This window comes from Narcine bancroftii, chromosome 2 (genome assembly GCF_036971445.1).
Source record: "Narcine bancroftii isolate sNarBan1 chromosome 2, sNarBan1.hap1, whole genome shotgun sequence".
Classification (NCBI taxonomy): domain Eukaryota; kingdom Metazoa; phylum Chordata; class Chondrichthyes; order Torpediniformes; family Narcinidae; genus Narcine; species Narcine bancroftii.
In genome coordinates, this window is record NC_091470.1 from 296,191,131 (window position 1) to 296,214,088 (window position 22,958).

Genomic DNA, 22,958 nt, shown 5'->3' on the forward strand with positions numbered 1-22,958 from the left:
TCTTGTTTATCTGAAGCAATGCAAACCATCTGGTATAATTTCCCAAAAAAGCTCAAATTTCTGGACATCCTATCCATTTGTTTGAAATGTTGAAGCAGGTATGTGGACATGCAAAGAAACAAGGGGCCAGAGGTGTCCACAGGAACGGATGTATAGCTTTCATCTCTCTCTATTTTCACCCTCTGGTCCCTTCAGGATATTTATTGCTCATAAAGAAATGGTTCTTTTTTTCTTTTTCTTCAGGATCATCTCCCTCCACTTCTTAATCCTGTATCCTCTGTGGTTTTTACAGTTCAGCAGGAAATGAGAGCACAAGAATTGGCAGGAGACGATAAAACCACAAGTTATAGTGTAGAGATGTTGCAACGAATGCAAGTTTTCCAATGCTAAGTTGGGCCTACCACTGAGACCACAGTCTTACTACTTTCTGCAGCAAAAACATGAAATTTCAGAGTTTGAGAGCTTCTGGATTAGTACTATATTGAGCATAATGCACTTGAGATTGATGGGATATTGAATAAACAAGGGTGTGCCTAGCAATTGGAGAAGATGTATTATGTGAGAAGGGAGGACTAAAAAAATATGAGCTATGTTGATATTACCATGTTGAAGTAAAATAAAACATGTTAACTTGTGGCAGTAAATTATTTGTTCTTAAGAGGTATGGGCAACAATAATGCAAGACCTTGATTTTATGACCCAAAAGTTCACTGAGCACTTCTGTTAGTTATAGAGGACTGATGTCCACAATTCCCAAAAAGGGATTGGAAAAAAATGACTGATATGCTAATTTATCAACTTTGGCCGTTAGCTTTCAATGACTCTGGGTTTTATCTAGACTTTGAAAGGATTAGAAGGTCATTTAGATGGTCTTTATCAAATTGTAGTGGAGGTTGCAATTAAGAAAGTATTTTTCTGGGCATTTAAATGGTAGCTGGATAAGCACAAGGAAACCCAAAATATTCAAACTTGCTTACTGAGAGATGAGAAGTGTGAGTAATCTAGAGGGATCCATTTATGGCCAATGATAGACTGCATGACCTCCCTCTGTACTGCTGCGATTTCTGTGACATTTGAAAATTTGGCACTCTCCCAATGCTATGTTACATCGTTTGTCATTAGTGACATTACTCGGTAATTTCCTGCCATGAACTTCCCAAATTCTTTCTACTGTTTCTATTTCATTCAGTTCAATTTGCAGATATGCCTGTGAAATTATGGCCTTGTTTCATGGACTTGTCACTTTTTTGATGGCCTCACCAGGTCCTCTGGTGTAAAACATTCTTGAGACATGCATTCACATTAGATGACAGCCAACTGTCTACTCCTTACTCACTTGCTGCTTGCCTTGCCTTCAGCTGCAATCTTCAGGAAGGATGACTTTTTAAAAGCTGCATATAACATTCCATGAACTATGGTAAGTTACTTTTGTTTAATATCAATTCCACACAGAGATTTATGTAAATAAGTTGATCCACTAAATTCTCATGTAATTTCTCCCCAAGACCATCAGTGGATGCTTTTCATTTTCTATAGCATAAGAGTGTTGCATGGAGTTTGTAATGTGGAATTACTACATTTTTTTCAAATATAGTAGAGACTGAAGTTTACAAGGTTGATTTGGATAATAATGTCACAAGGTTGAAAGAATGCAGTCGAAAAGCAAATAAATGAATAACTGACATCAGAGCTGAAAAGGATAAAATACTGAATAATATTAAACCAGTGGTTCTCAACTTTTTCTTTCCACTCACATACCACCTTAAGCAATCCCTATGCCATCGGGGCTCTGTGATTAGTAAGGGATTGATTAAGGTGGTATGTGAGTGGGAAGAGAAGGTTGAGAATCACTGCTCTAGACCCAATTGTTACTGAAATATTTTGCTTGAGAAATATTGTCATTGCCCACTTCCTTTGGAGTTAATAAACTGTGATGCACTGTTACCCAGAATCAGACACACACAAGGTAAAGACTGTACAACAGGCTTTAATCCACAAAAGACTTCCACAGAGCCAGGCTGGCTATAGCTGCAGTAACTCTGAGTGAGCAGGCTTATATCCCGGAAGGTGATTTATACCCGACTGGGTGGGACTTGATCCCTTCAGGCTGACTGATTAACAGCCAGCCAGGTGTTGTCCTGTCCCTTTACACTCCTGCAGGTACAAAGGTTGCCCCCTGCAGTAGACCGGTGGTGTACGACCACATTCATTCCCTTCTTTAAAATTGTCCCGGGGAGGAAGTAACAAGGAATCGCACCCACTAAATACATACAATATTTACAGGTTGAGACAATCCAGCAGCTGCCGGGGTCTCTGTTTTACCGCTGTAGGACTGGCTCCTGGTCGGAGGGGAAGTGGGGGGGCTGGCGGCAGGGGTCTGTGTAGCTGGTGTGGTGCCGCGCGGTGGGGTGGCCGGGGTCGATGTATGAGAGTCGTACTGGATGGGTGTAGGGGCGGGTTCATCTCCCAAGGCTGAAGCGGGCCTCTGGTGGTCAAGGAAGTCCTGAGTGCCCCATAGCTACCTGGGGACAGGGATGTTTGCCCAGTCAGCGTCATTCTGGGCTGGAAGGTGGCATGGTGTGGTGGGTGCTCCGGCTGGTGCCAGATCCCTGGTTGAGACTGTGTCCTCCCTGCCACTGCCGAACCTAATGTAGGCGTAGTTGTGGTTTGCATGTAGGAGGAAGACCTGCTCGACCAGGGCTTTGGCCTTATGGGTCCATACATGCTTACACAGGAGCACCAGTCCAAGGGACATGAGCCATGCTGGGAGGGACATTCCAGTCACTGACCTCCTGGGGAATGAGAACAGACATTTGTGAGGGGTCTCATTGGTAGCCATGCACAGCAGCGGCCGAATGGGATTGAGCGCCTCGGGCAGGGCATCCTGCCAGTACTCAACAGCCCACCCTTTCACCCTGAGAGCCAGGAGGACTGCCTTCCAGACCACCCTGTTCTCACGTTCCACTTGTCCATTGCCTCTTGGGTTATAGCTTGTCGTGCGACGGGTCGCTGCCCCTTGCCGTCAGGTACTGGTGCAGCTCGTAACTCATGAAACTAGACCCCTGGTCGCTGTGGATGAAGGCGGGGTAACCAAATATGGTGAAAATCTACCCCAGGGCCCTGATGACTGTGCCCATGGAGGTGTCCAGGCAAGGGATAGCAAAAGGGAAGCATGAGTACTTGTCCATTACCATGAGGAAGTAGACGTTTCAGTTCGTGGAAGGTAGGGACCCTTTGAAGTCCATGCCAAGACGCTCGAAAGGCCGAGCAGCCTTTACAACATGGGCCTGGGGCGGGTGGAAGAAGCGGGGTTTACACTCAGCACAGACCTGGCAGGCCTCGGTCATGTCCTTGATGTCCCTGATGGTGATCGGCAGGTTTTGGGACTTAATGAAATGGTACCACCTAGTGACACCTGGATGGCAAAGGACCTCATGCAATGCCTGCAGCCTGTTGTCATGCATAGATGTGCAGGTGCAAGAGAGGGCATCGGGGGAGTCGTTAAATTCCCAGGGTGGTACTGGATGTCGTAGGTTGCCAGCTGGACTATCCAGTGCAGGATCTTGTTGTTCTTGATCTTGCTCTTGTGGGTAGTGTTAAACATGAATGCCACAGCCCGCTAGTCCGTGAGGAGGGTGAATCTCCTGCCAGCCAGGTAGTGGCGCCAGTGGCGGACTGCTTTCACAATCGCCTGGGCCTCCTTTTCAATGGCGGAGTGCCCTAGCTCGGAATCATGGAGGGTCCTGGAGAAGAAAGTGATGGGGCACCCCCCTTGGTTGAGGGTAGCAGCGAGGGCCACCTCGGAGGCATCACTCTCCACTTGGAAGGGGGAGTCCTCATCCACAGCCTGCATCATGGCATCAACGATGTCTTGCCTGATGCGGATGAAGGCTGCCTGTGCCTCGGGTGGGAGGGGAAAAGTTGCAGCTTGGGCCAGTGGGCGAACCTTGTCCGAGAAGCGAGGGACCCACTGCGAGTAATAAGAGAACAGGACAATGCACCTGCGGAGGGCCTTTAGCGTGGGGGGAGGGGTAACTCTATTAATGTGCACATCCTTTCTGGATCTGGGACGACGACTCCATGGGCCACAATGTACCCCAGGATGGTGAGGCAGGTGGTGCTAAACACACACTTCTCCTTGTTGTAAGTGAGGTTCAGTTCCCCGGCTGTCTGGAGGAATTTTTCCAGGTTAGCATCGTGGTCTTGCTGGTCACAGCCACAGATAGTGACGTTATCCAGATTTGGGAATATCGCCTTCAGCTTATGCCGGTCTACCACGCGATCCATCGCCTGCTGGAAAACAGATCCCATTCGTGATCCCAAAGGGAACGGCGGAACTGGTACAGGTGCCCATCTACCTCAAAGGCAGTGTAGGGCTTGTCCTTCGGGTGGATGGGGATTCGATGATACGTCAACTTCAGGTCAATCATGGAGAAAACCCGGTAGCGGGCTATCTCGTTGACCATGTCGACAATCTTCGGCAGGGAGTAGGCATCCAGCTGGGTGTACCGGTTAATTGTCTGGCTGTAATCCATGACCATCCTCTGCTTACTTCCCCTTTGATCACCAGGACTTGGGCTCTCAAAGGGCTGTTACTGGGCTCTATGAAGTCTTCCGCCAGGAGTCACCGCACCTCTGCCTTGATGAAGTCTCTGTCTGCAGCGCAATAGCACCTACTTCTGGCAGCGATTGGCTTGCAGCCTAGTGTAAGATGTGGGAAGAGCGTCAGTGGGGTGATGCATAGTGTGGAGAGTACGCAGGTTGGCCAGGGCTGGTAGGATGGCGTGCTGTATAATGTGAGTGGAGGTTGGGGCCCCCCAAAGGCAAGGGTGACACTCTGCAGGTGGCACTGGAAATCTAGACCCAGGAGGACTGGCGCGCAGAGTTTGGGCATGACCAGGAGCCTGAGCCACGTGAAAGTCTCCCCTCCCACAGTTATATCAGCCGAGCAGCGCCCGAGGGTACCAACAGTCTTATCCTTGGTGGTGAGAGCAATCGAGCAGGTGGTGGGATGGATTTTTAATCTCAGGGAGTGGGCCACACTCAGCTGAATGAAACACTCGGTGCTGTCACTGTCGAACAGGCATTTTGTTACCTGCTCATTGACTTGCACATCCATCATAGAGCGCCTGGTGGTGAGGGATGTCCCTGGTCAGCATGGTGGCAGCCAGGATGGTCTCAGGGTTGGAGTCATTGCTCTCCGGTTGTGCATGGCGATTAATGGCACCCAGAGGCATGGGGAGCATAGGTAGGGTGGCCTGGTCATCCCCCGAGTTGACCACATCGACGTCTGTCATGGGGTGTGGCATGCAGCAGCTGATGGCATCTGGAGGCGTGGGGAGCGTCGGTAGAGTGGCCTGGTTATCACCCGTGTTGACCACGTCAGCGTCGGTCATGAGGTGCAATGTGCGGCAGCAAATGGTGTCTGGAGGCATGGAGAGCATCGGTAGTGCGGCCTGCTCATCATCCATGTTGATCATGTTGCTCTACTCATCATCGGGGGCCCTCTGTGTAGGCTGCTGCCTGGCCCAAGATGGTGGAGGCACGTGGGGGCCCACTGCGTGGCAGTCCTTCTTCCCCAGTTGTGTTCGTTGTACTGGGGGAAGTGGCGTCATCGCGGCCGGCGGCATTGACGTAATTACATCTGCCGGAAGTGATGTCATGCTGTGCGCTGGAAGTGACATCGCTGTAGTCTTGGCGAGTGGCGCTGCTGAGGGCGGGGGCTGCTCCGGGTGCTTGGGGCACATGCTATAATTGTTGCTGGTGGAGCCGAATGCTGCACCATCGGAGTCAGGGAAGGCGGAAGTTGTAGCAGGGACAATGGCGCCGCCCAGCGCACGCACGTGGAGGGACCCGCAGGGGAGGTGGGGAGGTCATAGAGAACCACTGTGCTGCTGGCTGGTTTCAAGAGGCACACTTTAGCAAAGTGGCCTCTCTTTGCCGCATCTGGAACAGTACTGATTCCTAGCCGGGCAGTTTCGGCACGATCACAGGTCTGACCCACAGTACTTACAGGGACCTCGGGTGCCTGCCACAGTGATGTTCTCCTCCCCAGCTCAGTCTGGGGCTGCAGATGCAGTGCAAGAGGGCCATGAGGGAGCTTGGGGGAACCTGGAATTGAAGGCTTCGATGTGCAGGGCTGCAGCTTCCAGGGTTCAGACCACTTCCACTGTCTTGGTCAGGACATAGATACTATCTTCCAGCAGCTTCAGCCAGATGGCCCTCGACCATAGCCCTCGGACAAATACCTCCTGGATCAGCCTCTCGACCTTCTCTGCGTCTACCCCGGGTTCAGCCAGATACGGTCGGGCCAACTCTCGCAGTTGTCCCAGGTAAGACTCAGCTGTCTCCCCGTGTTTCTGGGATCAGGTGTTGAAGAGGTACCTTGCAGAGACCACATTCATGGGGGGGCTTGTACAAGTTCTCAAGTGTGTCCATTGGGTGTATGTGGAGCAGCCTTTGGTTGCCTGGAAGGCGTGGGGACCCAGCTTTGACCGGAGTAGGACCAGCCTCTTCCGATCTGAGTCCTGGATTCCACCTGCATGCGCCTCGATGATTGCCTCGACCGCGTGCTGCCAGATCTTGAAGCGTGTCTGGGCTTCTGGATGGCGTGGGTCGACATCGAGGCTCCCTGCGCTCAGGAGTTTTTCATTGGCCGGCATGTGAAAATTTTATGGATTAAATTGTGGTGCACAGTTAGCCAGAATCAGACACACACAAGGTAAAGACTGTTTAACAGCCTTTAATCCACAAAGACTTCCACAGAGCCAGGCTGGCTGTAACTGCAGTAACTCTGAGTGAGCTTTGGGAGGCCGGCACAGGCTTATATCCCGGAGGGTGATTGACACCCGACTGCGTGAGGCTTGATCCCTTCAGGCTGACTGATTGACAGCCGGCCAGGTGTTGTCCTATCCCTTTACACTCCTGCAGGTACAGAGGTTGCCTCCTGCAGTAGGCCAGTGGTGTACCACCACATAAGCCGTGCACATAACGAGTCAATTAGGTACAATTAAAACAGTGGTTTTCAAACTTTGTCTTTCCATCCACATACCATCTTAAGCAACCCCTTACTAATCACAGAGCACCCTATGGCATAGGGAATACTTAAAGTGGTATGTGAGTGGAAAGAAAAAGGTTGAGAACCACTGCACTAAACAAAGAAAATTTTGATTCCTGAATACTTTTGGCCGTATTTTATGAATTTTGGGCTACTGATCATGAAAATCACCTTAAAATTTTCCCTATTGCATACCATTCTTTAGACATAAACTATGTCAGGAAATCACAATAATAGGTTAAGTCTACTTCAAGCATTCAAAACCATGAAAGTGCAACAAGTGAAAATTAATTTTCTGCATTCACACTTGGACTTCTTCCCTGCTGATCTGGGTGCCATCAGTGATGAACATGGTGACAGGTTTCACCAGGATGTATTGACCATGGAACAGAGTTATCAGGGTGACTGGAATCCATCAGTGCTGGCTGACTATTGTTGGACATTGACAATAACTGTATCAGATTCTGAGTACACATGAAAATCTGCAGCAGACCATTTTTTGGTCAGTTGCACTAATGCAATGTGTCAGCATCATTATCCAATTAAACATGCTCAATTCAATAAAAGTTAATTTAATGTTTCTGCAACTTCCTACATGATACAGAAAATCTGAAATTATCTCTATGTTCATCTTGAAGTTGTTGATCCTAATCCCCAATTTGTTTTAAGAAGCAATCCTTTTGAAAAAATGTGTAATTAATTATATCACTTAAAACAGATGATGTAGGGATAATTTTCCTAACTGTGGAGATCTTAACTTAGGCCCAAGCCCTTATTTGGTGAACAAGTAGTTGAAAGAACAGGTAAGATGGCTATCATTTTGATGGTCAGATAAGATGGCCAGCCAGGCGTAAAAGCTGATATTTTGGACAGGACTTAAAGCCACATTCACCTTCCACTGTTTGCTTTCTGATGGGTTGATTGCTCTGGAGGGGCCTTTCTAGGACATTTTTCAAATGCTTTCACCTATTCTTTAACATTTATTTCTAAGCAACCACAGCAGCTGCCTCGGTCTCCATTGGCATGCTTTGCATTTCTTGTGAGGTGGTAGTGTTGCAATGGAAGCAGCTGCTGTAATCACATGCTCTGTGATGTGGGGAAGAGTAGTTTGTTTGGTAGAATTGACTAGCCACTTCACAATTGGACAGGTGGATTCCAGGCTTCAAGGCCATGGGCCACACTGGAAATGGTCTTTCATCATCTGTAGCCATAACCTGCAAAAATAGGCAGACAGGCTGCCATTGCAGTAAGCATTTGTTTGTCAAACCCACCAGCCTAATATTTGGCACAGAGATGTCCTAAAGGGATCACAGCACACCAGAACCAGGGTATCTTATACCCAGTCGAGTGGAAGCTGTAATATAGCTTGCATCCAGAGTGGCTCATCCCAACATGTTGCAGTAAGGATCCCTGTTCTGCACAGAGTGCCAATTCCTCACACAGTAGTAGTAACTGATATAATATGTTTTGAAACCTTCCGTTATCCACTTCAAAAGTACTGGGAGGTAAGCTCGAGATGGAGTTTGCTTCAAGAAGCAATTAGGTAGTGAACATCATTCCCAGGGTTATTGACTACTCAAGCTCATCTTTGCTGTTCAAATTTTACTCGTGCAGAAAATCTTCCCAGCACTAGCAAAGCCTTCTTCAGCATTTCTTAAAATCAGCCTGGTTTATTAGTTCCAAGATTTTAGAATCTGCTGTGAGAACTCCTTAATATAGGCTCCCTTTAGTAATGTATTTACTCAGTTATTTCATGGTTCTCCCATGAAATAATCAGCTGTCCTATAACTTAGATTCCTCATCCTTCACCTTCCCATATATCAATCAGCCAATCCAATCCACCAACTTTTGGCTCTCTCGTCACCTGGTTCAACAATGAACCCTTGGCCTGATCAATCTGCCAACCACCCAGCTCCATTCCCTTTACCCCTCTGGCACAAACCCCATCCCCTTATGGCTAAGGGGATCAAGGGGTATGGGGAGAAGGCAGGAAGCAGGTACTGATCAGCCATGATCATATTGAATGTCGGTGTAGGCTTGAAGGGCCAAATGGCCTACTCCTGCACCTATTTTTCTATGTTTTTATGTTTCTCTCCAGATGCCCTACTCCTACTCTTCTTTCTTATGATCTTATGGAGGGAAAGGGGTAGATAGATTGCGAATTGAATCCTAAAGTCTGCTTTTAAGCACATATGTTAGTTTTATGCAATTAAAAAACTGATATGTGGCAAATGAATTGATTCATATTGAAGTTATTTTTTAGACTGAGTTCTAGAAGCTGAAACACCAACAGGTTTACTGACAAATGCTCACTTGGAACATTTCCTTAGGAGGTATTGATTGCAGATAATCATATAAACTACTGCAAGCCTTTCTATCCAGAACAAATTGAGAGACAACAAACTAATATTTTTCATAGTGACTAAAGCCTGGTTAAATTTGAAATATGGGAACTTTGTAATGCAATAAACTGGCAATAAAACACTCACTCTTGGAGTTTTCACAATGAAGAAAAAGCATTTTAAAAATAGATAAATGGGCAGAATTGAACAGCTTGCTATCGGCAATAAAATAACACAATATCATAGATAAGTTTTTTAATCAGTTTGGTATATTATTAATTAAATAAACAGATAATTTATATGAGGGTTCCCAACTATACCATCAATTTTGATGTTGTCTGCAAACTTTCTAACCATGTTATCTACATTGTCATCCATGCCACTATTATAGATGACAACACATACCCACCACTGATCCCTGCAGCACACAACTGATCGCAAGCCTCCAATCTGACTAACAACCCTCCACTATCACCATCTATCATCAAATCATCAAGTCAATTCTGTGTCCAGTAGGACAGCTCACCCTGGATCCCATATGATCTGACTTTCCAGACCAGTGTATTTCGTGGGACCTTGTTACATGAACAGCATCTACTACCCTATCCTCATCAATCTTCTTGGTTACTGCTTCAAAAAACTCAATCATGAAATATGATTTCAAAATCTCAAATCCATATTGACAATCCCTATTCAGTCCTTGCCTTTCCAAATACATGTAGATCATCTCCCTCAGAATCCCCTCCAGTAACTTATCCACAACTTCACAGCTCACAAGCCCTCAGATCCCTGCCTTGTCTTTTTTAAATAAATGTATAACATTAGCCACCCTCTTATTCTCTGGCACCTCAAACATGCCTAACAATGATGCAAATATCTCTGCCAGAGCTCTATAATTTCGTCCCTCAGACAATGTCCAAGGGTGGCATGGTTAGTGTAGCCATTAGCAAAATGCTGCTACAGCAGCAGTAATCAGAACTGGGGTTTGAAAACCGTGCTGTCTATCAGGAGTTTGTACTTTCTCCCCATGTCTGCATGGTTTCCTCTGGATGCTTAATTTTCCTCCCACCATTCAAAACGTACTGCGGATTGTAACTCAATTAGGTGAGATTGGCCGGAAAGGGCTGAAAGGACCTGTTGCCATGCTGTATGTCTAAATCTTTAAAAAATATAGATACACTTGATCAGACCCCGTGGATTTAATGTAAGTTTATTCATTTTAAGATCTACAGCACCTCCTCTTCTGTAAAGTGGTCTCTCTTCAAGACATTGTGATTTACTTCTCTTAAGCCCTCTTACCTCCATGTCTTTCTCCACAATAATCCCTCTTGGAATTCCCCTGTAACTAATCTGCCAGAGCCATGTCAGGGTAAGGCTTATCAATGATTAATCTGGTTTGTAACTCTGATCCAACCCACGAGTACAGCAGTGTCACTATTTTTGATTTATTTGTTTTATTGAATAAATCCCTTGCTGGCAAGGCCAGATTTAGCTCTAAGAATTCCATGGTGATGCATCCTCTTTAACACATGGAGCTCTAATGATGAAGATATTCTCGTAGAGATGCTGGGGAGAGCTTCAGGATTTCAATGCAGTGATGAGGAACGAATAGTCATATAATTCAGGATGGTGTTTTTGACCCTTTCCAAGTATAACTCCAACACAGTATTCTAGTAGTCAGATGGGAGAGGCCACAATGCATGAAACCTCTTCACTTTCTGATGTGCAGGTCCACTTCCACTGAATGTAATACTCAAATGAACAAGCCCTAATTACTTGAATTGCTTATTAGAACATACACACATTACCTAGGGAATCACCTTGCTTGCTCACAAATCTCCACTCTGAAGGAGTGCAGAGATGTGCAGATGAGCCTAACCAAGCTTCCTAGGCCCGAAAATACTTTCTGCATTGCTCCACTGTGCTGAGTAGCTACCTCTTGCATGTTTGTCCTTATTGAGGCCTGACTCCTCTACTGTATTACCTGCTACACTGGACTTTCCCCTTGGCACATTTCTCTTTAAACTGGATATGAGTGTCCCTTTGAGTGAATCTCAGAGCTGCCTCCCTCACCCCCTTCACCTTTCTTCCTCTCACGGCAGTTGGAGTGAGGTTGCTGTTGAATAGTTGCAGGGTAGAGTGTGTCTTTTAGCAATGATGCTCTTCTTTATTTCCTGTGCTGTAATGTGCTGGAGATGAAATTGGGTGGAAGTTGAGCAGATTGACTCTTAGCACTACATATTTTAGCACACCAAAATTAGGTGCAATCCATCTTGCTGGCCCAAGTGTTTCTCATCTGAATGGTTACAAAAAGTCATCTTCCTTTCTCAGGCAAACAATGAAACCAAAGGTCCCAGATCCATTTCTAAATCGATGTTTAGGTACATTTAGGTACATTTAATCTCCTATTCTATCCACACCCAGATTTGCTGACCTCTAGCTTTGCACAATGCTATACAGGTATCTAAGTACCTACTGACTCACCCTTTTTAACACTTCCATGTCCTTCAGATTTGATAGGCCAGTAGTACACTTTCAGACATATTTATAGCATAGACAATTAGACAGGGAGTAGTTCAGTTCAATCCTTGTCTGTCATTGATATTTATTAAATGTTTTGTTTCATAGAATATTGAATAAATCAGACCATACATGACCATACTTATAGCAGGAAATAACCATATGATGAAGTTGAATATTCTTCTTCCCAAGAGAGCAATATTTGAGATAAGGTAAGCCCATTTGTTACCAACATCTACTGTTCTTTGACATCAGGGAGGGAAGATTACTATCCCTAAGAATACATCAGTCAATGTGTTGTGGTGCATAAAAGTGTTGGAGAGACTCATGGCAAAAACATCGGCTAACTTTTTCTTTTTATGGATCCAATGTGATCTGCTGAGTTACTTCAGCATTTTTGTGTATTGCATTTGACCCTAGCATCTGCAGATTTTCTTGTTTAACTCAGTCAATCAGTCTGCTGCATGACTTGATTGAACATCTCAACCAATGCTCCCTGACTTTGGAGTATTCCCCTGGTAGCGCAATGGAGTGCCACTCAAGATTTTGGCATTTGGGTCTCTGAACCGGAGTTTCAATCACAATCTGCTGACACAAAATCAAAAGCACCTTACTCACAGCTGACAGTTACTTGCAATCGCTCCCAGCAAATACATATAAAAAGATTTAAAATAAAGCAAGCTTGCTGGAAATTGAAAAGATTTTAGATAGAAGAATGAATGCACACTTCTCTAATATCCAAAGCAGCAGTATATAGTTCCCTTTTGTTTTCTGGAGACAGATACCTTCACCTAGAACTGGTGTTCACACATTTGTGGTGCACAGAATAAGCATGTAGCACTAAAGCTCAACTGGGTAACCACAAAAAAAAAATCAAGACATTGAAAATAAAATGGAAGAAAAAGTATTAAGGTGTTTTCAACTTAGTTTATGCATAAAATATCGGGATGGTTCCGAATGACAGCTGTCTGCAAAGCATGCAGGTGTCTCATTATTGTTGCAATGAACCATGGTAAGACAGTCAAAGCCTGAAAGGAACCCTCTGTGTGGCAGCTCTAGAGCAGCTGCAGAAAACACTGCCATGCAGTGAGGTTAAATAGGTGAGGAGTTTCACATGTCTTTACCACCCCCTCTGTCGCCACTCCCACCACACAATCAATGGTCAACACAGATCCAAGTCCTATGCTGTGAATTGCCCCATTCCATTACAAAATGTGGGTTTATCACTCTGACAGAGATAGCAACATGCATATCTGCTGTCCATTCCACAGACAGTTGCAAGAGGGAACAAAACATCAAGAATTGTCTTAGAAACATGGTATACAATAACAACTGACAGATGCAGAGGGCACACATTGGTGGAGCATTGGGGACTCTATAATCCATATATTTACACATACTTGGTTCCTTGTTTTGGTGATTGATAAAACTCAGACTATTGGAAACACCATTAAAATACAATTTCTGTTGAGAATCACAGAAGTAGATACTGCACCGTAGATGATGTCACTTGATGTATATCTGATGCCGAGCAAACATCAGATTTGTTACAGTGAACCATGCCTTGAAATACTGAAACCAATTTACTAATGGTTGCTAATCGATCTGGAAATGGTTGCTATCAAAATCTAACATCCGTAAAATGGATTTTATATGTGATTTGTGCATAATAAGTCTATAAATGGGTTTAATTAACCAAGCAAGTATCTCTATTGTTTGCTATTTTTCCAATGCTGAAATGTATTTATTGGCTTATGCTTCTCAAAAATGTAGACAACACTAAAGAAAATCAGATATTCCTGGTACCTACTTTCATTTTGATACCTGTTGACTTCAGTTTTACTAGAGCTTCTTCATGCCACACCTATTTAATTGCTACTCATTCTATAAAGCAACTTAGTTTCTCCCAGAGCTGGATATAGACCAAAATTATTTAAACAAAATCCTATTCCGACGTACAAGTTATCAGTGAGGTTGAGGTGGGGAATGAATTCATCAACTCAATCCTAATGAATTATTCATGGCAACTATCATTTTATTTGGGTCAGTTATCAGTTGAAGGGTTGTAAATGATGGGAAGAGGGGAAGGAAAGAAACCACGTTGATTTATCCTGCAAGAATTTGGCTACGAAGCCCTTTGTAAGCTGAATACCATTATAAGTTTGTGGTTTGTTGTGCATGAGGATTCATATATTTGGTAAACAACAACCAAGTGAGGTTTTTCTAAATTTGTAAAAATCGTCTTTCAAACTTCACAAAATTGTATTCACTGGAAAAGAGGCTAGTAAGCCCTTAAAATCTAATATTTTAGATTTCTTTTCAGTTCTTTTACCTGTCTTTTTCCTATGCTTCCTTGATCCTTGTTTGCCACGTATTAAGCTATTGCTTTGTGCTTGATGGCTTCAAGTTTCTTGAGAGTTGTCGGAAATGGACTTATCCAGTCAATGTGAAAAATATTCAGTCATGCACCTGACCTGTGGCTTGAGTGTGGTGGAAAGGCTTTTGGTTGTTAGTAAGTGGGTCATTTGTGTAGCATACTCAGCATCTGACCTTTCCATGCAGCCACACGCTGGACTAGTTGATTTCCAGGTCAGTGGTTATCCCCCAAATGTTGACGGTAGGAGTTCAGCAATAGTAACACTCGTCAACATCAAGAATAGTTACAGCAACTCTTCCTTGTTTGTGATGGATATCAGCTAATATTTTTTGTGGCACAAATGTTTCTTGTACATAAAATGAACATTCTCAATCTTGCCACATTTGGGGCATGGACTGATTCATTTGCAAAAAGGGTTGAATAACACATTCTCACTGAAGATGAATAGTTCTTGAGTGTTTTCATTTTGATACCTGTTGACTTCAGTTTTACCAGAGCTTCTTCATGCCACACCTTCTTCTTCTTTGGCTTGGCTTCGCGGACAAAGATTTATGGAGGGGGTAAATGTCCACGTCAACTGCAGGCTCGTTTGTGGCTGACAAGTCCGATGCGGGACAGGCAGACACGGTTGCAGCGGTTGCAGGGGAAAATTGGTTGGTTGGGTTGGGTGTTGGGTTTTTCCTCCTTTGCCTTTTGTCAGTGAGGTGGGCTCTGCGGTCTTCTTCAAAGGAGGTTGCTGCCCGCCGAACTGTGAGGCGCCAAGATGCATGGTTTGAGGCGATATCAGCCCACTGGCAGTGGTCAATGTGGCAGGCACCAAGAGATTTCTTTAGGCAGTCCTTGTACCTTTTCTTTGGTGCACCTCTGTCACGGTGGCCAGTGGAGAGCTCGCCATATAACACGATCTTGGGAAGGCGATGGTCCTCCATTCTAGAAAATAGACCAATTGAGTGGTAATTAGCCTGATTGGATTGGCTCTGCTTTTAATGAACCAGATGTGCTGAGGAATATTCCACATTTTTAGGTAGATACCACTACATTGGAGTCACTTGGGTAAATTTACTACTAGTTCTGCAGTGCTACAGTCAGGATATTATCTGGTCTCTTCCCTTTGGTGGTGGAGTGATGAGAAATGTCTGAAGATTTCATTCTGTGATGGCATGAATATTGCATTTGGCACTGTCTGTTAAACTATTTCCAAGTCCTTCAGTCTTGTTTCTGATGCTTAACTTTATTAAGGATGGGAATATTCTTGGAGTCTTCTTCACCAATTGCAGATTAATTGTCTACGACCATTCATTTGGAATGCAGAGTGTTGTGCTTTTCCATTAGTTTAGGATCACTTATCTCTCTGTATTGCAGTTTGTAATTGTCCAACTCACATGTAATCCTATGGTACAATTTCACCAGGGTAGTGCAACTTCTGTCATCCAGCTTGAACTAACTTTGATTTTTTTTTTTGCTTTAATGGCAGAATGAGAGATATACTGGGCCAAGAAGTTACAGAATGTAGTTTCCATTTCTGCTGTTGTTAATGGTCCACAATACCTCATGGACATCCAGTTTTGAGTTGCTTGATGAGTCCTGAGTTCATCCCATTTAGCACAATTGTATTATCATGCATACAATGGAGAGGGTCCTCAGTCTGTTTGTGGTATGGCATACAATTTTCTAGCAATTCTCTTTAAAGAAATGTTCTGACCCTATTCTTATCAATTTTTTTCAATTTCCAGGATCACCAAGAAGTGGAATTGTATTTTTATTGGCTTAGCTCATCAATTTGGTCCTATATTTGAATACTTATGACCAAGCCACTCCTTTCAGAGGAAAATTCCTTCAGCGCTTCGATTCTTTGAATATTTATGCTTCCCCAATTGTGCCATGCAGCTTATTCTCAGTTTTACTCAGACCATTACTGATAGCCCTGTCTATTCTGTAAATTCTAAAATGACCTCTCCAAATGTCTATTCTCTCCTGTTCTCTGCTTTCTTGAAGTCACTTCTTTAAGACCCATTTTACTTGCCTCATGTGACTTGGTGTCAATCTTTGTAGAATAACCAGGATGATAGAGGGGGGCTCATTCAGTGGGGGAAGGGGGTTGAGGGTGCTAGCCAGGACCTATCTATCAATGGTGGGGGGGGGGGGAAGGAGAGCTAGCCGGGACCTACCTGTCATTAACACCATCTGCCCCTCCAATGTGGGACACAAAGGTGATCCTTTCATTGCGTCAAGCATCACTAGCTGCTACTGATGCTTGATGGATGCTAGTGATGCAGCCGGGGGTGGGTGGAGAGTCGTTAGCATGTGTCAACTTAGACACTAGTGACACGGGAGGGAGTGGGGAGGGTCTGATAGCCAGGGATGGCCACGACCATATGGCGGCACAGCACCTCGTTTGGGTGGGCAATGCCCATGGATGCACTCCCCCTCCCCCCAGCGCTGACCCTGAGAATAGCACTCCTGTGTGGCTCTTTACATTTAGTGATGTAAAAGTCACAATGTAAATACACACTGTTGTAGATCTCAGAATCTTTTGTTTTCTATCTCAAAAATTACATTGACGTCTATTCTTTACCATTTCATGTTCATGGTTTCATCCCAAAAGTAAGGTATAGATACAATATTTTGCCTGTGTCCAGGCTATCTATCATTGTGAGGTTAGCTTTGCCATCTTATCTTTCTTTTCTGACGCTTTACAACATTATTAATGCAACCTAAGGCTTTTAAATAGGTCTCTAAATCATATCTTTGGTTCTCTATTTTTTTATAGATTTATCATTAGGGTACATGCTCCCTTATTATTCCTATCAAATTGTACTGTCATACTTCTTCACATTGAATTTAATCTTGCATTTATTTCTCTGATCTATAATCCTGCAATATTGAAATTGCTTACAGGCATCCCCACAATTTACCTGCTTCCCAACTGACGATGCATAACTTTTGAAACCTCTGATGTGAAATAGGTGTAAAGTCAGGGTACAGGACACCCATAATTCACTTTCCAGTGCAGTGTTGGTGGGTGTGGAGGGAGGATGATTAAGCATGAATTAATTTGCAGAGGATAAAGTGTTATTTACCTAACTGTTTAGTACTTAATAATTTTTAAAGACTTTATTTTTTATCTACTATAATTGAGATTGTTGCTTATTGTTTCTCTTCATTGGTAAGGATAGTATTTGTTAACTTTTGGAAGAGGAAATTTTTTATTTCATACTCATGGAGTTATATACCTACATGATGAATAATTTCCTTGTTTTCTTTAGGAATCAAACATCAAGTGTTAGTGTATTGGGAAAAGGCTTCAGACTAAAACAAGCAAACATTTAACTTTCAAACGGTGATTTTAAAGAACAATATCATGGCATTAAGTGAAAATTAGCTCAATTATTTATTATATTTCTCTAATTAAATTGCCATCTGCCCACAATTTTTAACTATTTAAATTTGCTTTCCTGTATGTGCGTATTAGTCTGCTCCTGCTTCTATTTTCTGGTAATATTCTTCCTATTTTGGTGCACTTTTCTAAATCATTCAACCATCTCCAGGTTTCCAGCTATCCATCAAGAAGCTGACTAAGATTCACTCTGCATTTTGTCTTTATTGGCATCTATGAGGATTATTATTCTCATTATTATGTACACTTCACACCAAAACTCATCATTATTTATGTTAGTTTCCCAGCTCATTAATTGGTCAAGAACATTGATACAGGGATGCTGAGCAGTTGAAAGTTATAATTTTTGCTGATGGTATTTCAATACAACTCTTTTGATTTGATGTTGGAATCTTGAGCAAACAATGAGATGCTGAATAGTTCACACAGCATGCATGGGTAGAAATGCTCAGTTGGGACATTTTACTGAGGTTGACCATTTCTAACCAGGAACATTGCCTGATCTGCTGAGTTACTCCATCAGTTGCTCATTTTATTTACAGTTTTCAATCTGCTAAAATGTTCTTGTTTTATATTAAGAAATATGGAATATTGTTGATGTTTTTAGTTGTTATGTAGTGAACCAGCAGCAACGAAATTCAGCAAGACAATGTTATTTTTAAAATAATATTTTATTAATATTATATAATATTAATAACATAACATTGTACTTAAATCTAAATTTAACCCCAACTATGCGCAAGTATACTGTGTTCATGTGCATGTATTATCCAAACCATTACAACTTAGGCACAATTCTGGAAAATCAATTCCCTAACTTCAGTTTTAAAAATCCTGTATTGAAACTCAGAACATTTAAACTAATGTTCAGAACTAATTATGAAGTAGGTGAAACAATGAGTGATAAGATTGCTCAAAACTCATGAATCTTCACAATTCCCCTCTTGCGTAGGGGAAATGAAACATGACTTCCACGATGCTTCCAAATACCCAGGCAAGGGTCATTTAAAATGACCATCAGAATGGTCACAATCCAAATGAAGCAATTCTCCTGCTTCTTTTACCCAGATGTGGGTCAATCAAAATGACCATTACAATGGTTACGGTGGATCGCTGTTTCCCCTGCAAAGGAAAAACAGCAAAAGTGTCCATTTCACACAAAGACATCACTTCAATATCTTTAGATGATTTGCTAATCAATTCTGAATTCTGTTTCAATGTCCCAAAAACATGACTCATCATATGACTTCACTCACCACTCTCTTCAAGTGTCCAATCTGATTTCTTCCTGAAATAACCACCATGGTTCCTTTGTTCTTCCAAAGCATTAACTTTGTTTATGGTTTGTACTTAATGGTGCCTTTCTGTCTGACTACAAGCTGCGGATGGTTTTGCTGTGAAAAGGTTTTGTTATGAAAGGTTTGCAGCCTGTGTTAACCCTTAAACTGTGGTTACTAATAAAATATGAGCTTCCAATATAGTGTAAAATTGATATGCAGATTTTTTTAAAAAGAAAATTACTGTATAATACTCAAAAGGGAGATTTATATTTTGGGTCTAACAAACTTAACAAAAACTGAAAATGAATTGCAATGTAACCTCATGCATGGCACATTTTTTTTTCTACATTTGCATGGAATAATATGAACAAATAAAAATTCAATATAAATTAGGTAAGAAACTTCAAGTAGCAACAAATACACATAAATATTGTTGAAACATCACAGAATTTTACATCCTCTGAGCTGCATTTATTTTTGTGTAATGTAATCATGTGTAGATCAATAAATCTTGCACTATTAAGATAAACATGTTTTATGGACCAGTTATCAGGATTTAGTGAGACTAGTGCCTTATGTTTACAGTGGAAATCACCAGAAAGCCACTGCAAATAACCAGTACCTTTCTTTCTCATACAAATCAAAAAGATCCTTATGAACAATTAAATTGTGAATAGTTAATGTGGAGTGCACTAAGTTCCTCAAGGCCACTTAAGCCAGGGGTGGCCAAACCATGGCTCACAAGTCACATGTGGCTCTTTGACATGTAATGTGCAGCTCGTAGAAATATGTTGGCTGGAGGAGATACTAGTGCTCCTGATGTGACCTCAGGATACTCCAAATCTCTGTAGCCAGACCAGGGTGTCCCAGGATGGTCATAGCCTGGGTTGCATGATCAGGAGAGGGAAGAGGGAGTGGGCACTGGAGGAATGGCCCCTGCAGAGGAGTGGAATTGGGTTCTCCTCCCTCAGACTGGACCACACTACAGAATCCTGCCAATGTGGGGTGTGCGGGATGAGGGTTGGGCAAATCAGAGGTTCCTCTTCAGGAAATGACTGCAGAGATCAAGAAGCCAGGGCTGGACCAGGGTAACTCCAATAAGGCAGGGCCTACACCAGACTCAGTGTGTCTGTCAGGCACTCTGGCAGGAGGGAAGCAAGATGACAGAGACAGAGAGGAGAGGCTGGAGGGGATCCACAATGAGGACCTCAACCATGCGCCAAGCCAAGACAAAGAGCTGGCAGCAGCAGTGATAGTTTTCATGGGAAACCCCTGACCCTCTCCAGATGGAGAGTCAGCACCAGGCAGTGCAGAGGTTAGATAGCCCCGTCTTCTTGCAACGCTCCCCCATCCTGCCGGTGACTGGGAAGAGGGGAACAGAGGGTTGGATGGGGTGGGCCCACTGACCTTGGCTTACTGCAGGACGCAGCTTTGCATTGGGCTGATTCCCACTTTGTGCACTTGGCTGTGGACACTGCAATGGTTCAGGTATGTGTGGACACGAGTGGCAGCAGTGTTCCCAAAGAGAACACATCAGAAACAGATGCAGGAATCGTCCATCCAGCCAGTCGAGCCAGCTCCCACATTCAGAGAGATCACAGCAGATCTGGCTATGGACCTAGCTCCACCGATCCTGCATAATCCTAAATCGTAATCACACCACAGCAGACACAATATCACAGGCTCTCCATTCAGGTCTGGATCACCTCAAAAACAGCAATTCATACATACAACTGCATTTCATAGACTACAGCTCAGCTTTGAACAATATTATTCCCTCAATGCTGGTCATTAAATTCCAAACCCTGAACCCTGGGCCTCTACACCCCCCTCTGCAACTGGATCCTTGACTTCCTCATTGGAAAACCACAGTCAGTACAAATTGTAAACAATGTCTCCTCCTCACTGAAAATCAATGCAGGCTCACCTCAGCGATGCGTGCTTAGCCTACTACTCACTAAACACTCATGACTGTGTGCCAGGCACAATCCCAATGCTATCTATAAACTTGCCAATGACACTGCAGCAATCCACAGAGTCATAAGCATCAATGAGGAAGTGTACAGAAGGGAGGTAGAGCAACTCATTATGTGGTGTCATTCCAACAACCTTGTGCTCAACATTAGCAAAACCAAGGAGATGATTGTGGACTTCAGGGGGAAATCAGGAGAAAATTATCCAGTCCTCATCGAGGGCTCAGTAGTGGAGCAGGTCAAGAACTTCAAATTCCTGGGTGTCAACATCTCCAAGGATCTGTCCTGGGTCTTCAATATCAATGCAATCATGAAGAAGACTCACCAGTGATAATATTTTGTAAGGTTTTTGAGGAGACTCAATATGTCACTGAAGACTCTCAAAAACTTCTACAGGTGCACTGTGGAGGCATTATGGCTGGTTGCATCACTCTCTGGTACAGAGGTGTCAATGCCCAGGGCAAAAAAAAAACTGCAGAGGGTTGATAACTCGGCCTGTGACATCACAATCACCAGACTTCACTCCATCGAGGAATCTACAAGAGGCAGTGTTTTAAGATGCAGCCGCTATCGTCAAGGACCCCCACCACCCAGGTCATGCCCTCTTCACTCTGCTACCATCCGGAGAAAGGTACAGGAGAGTAAAGAGAGCACTCAGCGGCTCAAGGACAGCTTTTTCCCCTCTGCAGTCAGATTCCTGAATGATCAAAGAACCAAAGACACTGCCTTACTTTGACTTTTTGCGCACTATTTTTATATATTTTTGTAAGGTGGTTTATATGAACGCTTGCACTATTTCGCGACATGTTCATGACAATTAATTGATTCTCATTCTGAAATTCCTCTACCATGTAAAAATCTATCTAACTGCATCTTAAATATATTCAATGAGGCACTCTCTATGGTTTCCTTGGGCAGTGATTTCCAAAGAAAATAAGTCAGTATTTTGAAACTATTTGGTGTGCATATGTGTACTTTAGATTATTGAAACTAAAAATGTTATAAGCCCAGAGGACCCCAAAACCCAGCAGCAATAGATATTCACCAAGACAAATGGTTACGTAAACAAAAGTTGCTTTTAATGATCTTTAAACATGAAAAAAGAATCACACTTTAACTTAACATTATTGACTTAACTAACCTAACTTAACCCCCTTCTAATTCTAAGCGCACATGTATATAATGTTGTGTAAGTTAAGAAAAGTTCTTTGATTCACAGTCCAATCTCACTTCTCATTCCTCCAAGTTCACTGGTTGCAGGTAATTCTTACACTGGGCACAGAATTTAACATTTATAAAGTTCACCAGGCTTTGGTGCTTGAAAGGTAAATGGTTACCACTCAGGAAGGTTCTTGTCAGTTTTCAGAGAGAGATTGGTATGTAGTTTTTAAATTGCTCATTTATATTGTGACAGTCTATAGATAGGTTTTTGGGACACCCACAACTGATTCCTTTTTAATCAGCCACTTCAGTGTCTTGCTGAAGAAATTTTCCCCATCAGGATTCTCCAGATGATAACCTCTTTCTTTTAGGTCACCACAGAGTTCCTTTTTGTTTCTCTTATTTCAAGTGAAACATTAAACAGCCAGTCCTCTCCTCTTGCATGAACCACAAGGGCTTTGATCAGGCTGAACTAGGAACCCCATCTTCCAAATGGGGTTTTCCACAAGTTTGCCAGGTTGTCTTGTTCCAGTCCAAGTTGCTGTTGCTGGCTGTAACACTGTAGAACTGATCTCTGTCTGTCTGTCTGTCTGTCTGTCTCTCTCTCTCTGAGAGAAAAAAAAATCTGTTTGACTCTCTCTGCTTGGAAAACCTCTTAGAACAACTCCAGGCAATCCATGGCTCTGTCAAGATCTTTCATCTGTTGCCTTTTTGTAAACCACAATCCATTAGTGAAGACTCTTGGACACTCTCCAAAGCTCTTGCAAAGGCTGTGAGGCCAATATGTCTAGCATTAGCAGTATTTCAAATAAGATCTGTTTTAAAGTGTTTGAATGTGACCTACTCTAACA

The 22,958-nt window shown here is 43.3% G+C and overlaps 1 protein-coding gene across 1 annotated transcript in view; it reads left to right on the top strand.

Moving 5' to 3' along the window:
* Window positions 1-1,185: 1,185 nt before the first annotated feature.
* Window positions 1,186-22,958, top strand: part of tox (thymocyte selection-associated high mobility group box) — a 271,769-nt gene continuing 249,996 nt past the window's right edge. Inside the window, exons 1-2 of the mRNA XM_069921429.1 lie at window positions 1,186-1,417; window positions 12,028-12,131. The gene's annotated coding sequence lies outside the window, so the exon portion shown is untranslated. The remainder of the gene's footprint in view (window positions 1,418-12,027; window positions 12,132-22,958) is intronic.